Source organism: Pseudophryne corroboree, chromosome 2 (genome assembly GCF_028390025.1).
Source record: "Pseudophryne corroboree isolate aPseCor3 chromosome 2, aPseCor3.hap2, whole genome shotgun sequence".
NCBI lineage: Eukaryota > Metazoa > Chordata > Amphibia > Anura > Myobatrachidae > Pseudophryne > Pseudophryne corroboree.
In genome coordinates, this window is record NC_086445.1 from 411,667,362 (window position 1) to 411,671,345 (window position 3,984).

Here is a 3,984-nt window from a genome sequence, read left to right on the forward strand (position 1 = left end):
AACCCCAAATCACATTATTGGTCACACTGTGGCCCCAATTCACATTGCAGGCAGCACTGTGCCCCTAATTCACATTATAGTCCTCACTGTGCACCAAAATAACATTATATTGTCATATTACCGAGTTCCTTACAAGCAGGGACATGCGGTGAGCTAAATGGCTCAGGAGGCACTGGCTAGCCCCAGAGCCAGATTGACATGCAATATATGAGACAAAGGGTAAATCTGCACATTATAAACTGGCGCAGCAGTATAAACTCCTGGAATTTTGGTGAGTTTTGATCAGAGATGTGTGGAAAAGATAGGCACTGCCTCACCTGCCATAAACTTTTTACTCCAGAGTTTTGGCTATAAAAATGATTAGAATAATGCAAAGAAGATATTTCAAACAAAGTATTTCTATTTTTCATATACTTTATACAGTCAAAACTCTGGCACAAACGTTAGTATGACAGGAAAGGCTCTGCCCCACCTGCCTCACTCCACCGCACGTCACTGCTTACAAGACATCACTAGTAGAAATAATTATGGTCTTGCTTGCTGTACAAATATGAAGGTCATTGACATGGCAGATAGGATAAGTAATTGGTGGTGCCAGGACAATATTTTTTTTACAATAATTCCTTTATGCTTTTTAACTAAACTTGCCATTTGACTTATCAATGCCAGACTCAAGAGGAGGAAAGTTCCACATGGCAGGAGGCTGCAGCAGTTCCATCTATAAAATGTGTGTATAACGCAGAGAGAAGCAATGACGAGGATTCTCTCTGCTAAAGACCTCACAGTTTTTTCCTATTCATGGTGGTAGTGGTGGGGATTTGGACACTTGCCTACCCCCCCCCCCCCAAATGCATTGGCGAAGCTTAGTTGTTTGGTTTCTGGGTAGTCAGGTGTGCCAGTACCATGGCCCATTGGATTCTTGGGGCCCGATACATGTGTCCCCATAGCAGGGGTGTATCTAGGGTTCCGAGCACCCCTGGCAAAGTAAGGGACTGGCGCCCCCCCATATAATTAAAATATGGAAGTTGCATGTGCCAAAAAAGGGGCATGGCCACACAACTGTACCATTAATTCATACTACACCACACAGTAGTGTCCCTTACTCACACTACAATGCAAAATAATGTCCGTTATTCACATTATGCTACGCCTCCAAAAAGAAAAAAATTGACCACCACAGAAAAAAACAAACACACACCATTGGCCCTACACAAAAGAAAACATATTAAACAACACAGAAAAAATAAAATAAAAACACACAGGCTTTCACAAGAAAACAAACAAACAAATTGACCACCGACATGAAAAAAAACAAACATACTGACCCCCGTAGGAAATAAAAAAAAAAAGACATTGGCCCCAACATAACAAAAAACATATTGGCATCCACAGAAAAAAACAAACACATTGGCCTCCACATAACCCCCCCTCCCCCCATATATTGGCACCACAGAAAACAAACACACACACATTGGCCTCTACAAAAACAATCAAACACATTGGCCTCCACAGGAGAAAAACACAATGACCCCAAACAGGAAAAATAAAAAAAATATCCCCCACAGAAAAAAATATAATACATTGGCTCCCAGATTGAAAATATTAAAACACATTGGCCTACAAAAATATAATAAAAAATGGGGTGGACTATGTATGTTCTTGCATTCGGGGGGGGGGGGGGGGGTACTCGGTCTAGGGGGCTGACGCACACAGCTGACACACAAACAGATGCTGACAGAGACACACAGAAAGATGCTGACACACTGATGCTTACACGCTTGCACAGATGTTGACACACAGACCCTGACATGCAAACAGACAATGACACACTGATACACAGACAGATGCTGGCACACTGATGCTGACACAGATAGATGCTGACACAGACAGATGCTGATACACTGATAGATGCTGACACACTGACGGATGTTAACACAGACCCTGACTTACTGCCATACAGAAACTGACACAGATGCTGACACTGACAGACGCTGACACACAAACCGATGCTGACACACAAGCTATTTCACCTTCCCATGATGTGTGTCCCTTTCCTCCCCGCATGCAGCCGCCAAGTGGGAGGGGGGGGGGGGGGGGGACACACAGGGCAAGCCACAGCCGCCAGGTGGGAGTTGGGGGGGCAAAGTGTAAGCCACTGCCGCCGGGTGAAAGGGGGACACGGTAGACATGAGAGTCACTGCTAGAGATGAAGGAGAGCTGAAGAGTCACTGCAAGAGATTGGGGAGAGGGGTTGTATGTATTGTGGCCGTGAGGAGAGAGGATCCCACTTGCTGCTGCTGCTGCAACTAAATGCCCATCTCTGCTAACTGCAGCTGAACAGCTCCTTAAACTGAACTTTTAACACCCCCCACACTCTGGCTGGGTGACCTGCCCAAGGCTGGAAGCTGGCTGATTCAGGAATAACTTTCCTGATACTGCAGCTCTTCTAGGCATCCAACCCCCGACCTCCAATCACAGCACAGCCCCGTCTTGACTGTGCAGCTGAAAAATCCAGCATCGGGGAAGGGAACTTGGGAGGGCGCATTGCAGTCAGACACAATCTCACAGATCATCAAAGAGTCACCGGCACCACTAACCTGCACATGCTTCCATCTGAGGACAAGGTCTCGATTCCAGTTGCTGTAGGCTGCTGGGTCCTAGGGACCAAGGGTTGTATGGCTCCAGGGCACCCCCTGCTATTACACTGTTTGCCTGGCCCTGGACGCCTGGCCCCACTGTGCGCTCGCTGTCCCTGGTCACTTGCCTCAGCACACACTAGCTTCACTGCCGCGGCTCCAGTTTGAATGAGCTTCTGTTCTGCGCATGCAGCCGCAGATATAGGAATCTGCCAAAGTGGGGCGGAGCACGGCCACTGAAGTCAACGTAAGGGGGGGGGGGGGCATCCCAATCCGCAGCTGCTGACCTGTGTTGTCATCCTCCTGCGGGTGAGGGCATTATATAGAGCTTAGAAATCCCAAATAGCTTTATAATGGTGATTATATTTGTAAAAAGGATTACATTCTAATGTTGTACTGGAAAAATATAGAGGAATGATGGGTATACTTTGTGAATAAGAAAACCTACATTGCTCCTGTAAAACAGTGTAGTGGGCCACAGCTGATAGTCTGGTAAACTCTCTGTGGCCATTTTATCTGTGAGAGTAACATTTACAACCCACACAGAGCTCCGTTCAGCAACTGTTATAACATAGTGGTGCTGCTGTAGGCACACTGTCACACATTTTATTCACACCTTTTCCTATATTTGTCACTTTTGTGAATCTCATGTAATTTTATTGTTTTTTATTTATTTTTTGTTATATACATATTGATTTATGCAGTGCGCCACAACATGACTGTCATATGACTATGCTGTCACTGTCACCCACCATGGAGGAAACACTGGGGAAAAGAGGATGTGTGCTATAAGAAAATGGGTAACGACCTCCAGCTAGGGGTACATGAGTGGTTGTGTGCCCAAGGATGTGTGATGAATTTGAGGCAATTTGTGCCAAAGCAAGTCTACTGATTTACTGGAGATGTTTCTGGTATAACAAGGCGTGTGTGTGTTGCATTACATGGCAGGTGTGTTGCATTACAAGGGATATGTGCCCAAGTAAGTACGCCATGAACAAAGTACAGCATTGAGGCAGCCATTTTAGGTCATACATTCCAAGGTCTGGGTGAGTACACAAATGTTGCCAGAGGGTGTGGATTATTAGACACTACACTACAAAGGTCTACAATCAATAGGGCTACCACTAACGGTAGACATGCATTTAGTCGACAGGGTCAAAAGGTTGACATGGAATAGATAGACAGTAGAAAAGGTCAACAGGGCCAAAAGGGTTAAAAGTTCACGTTTTTTTGGGTGTTTTGGCATTTTTCTGTCACAAACAAGCCCCATTAGTGTACCGTGTCCCCTTGCATGGCTCGCTTTGTTCACCATGCCCCAGGTTACTATTCCCAATCATAGTCCACGTGG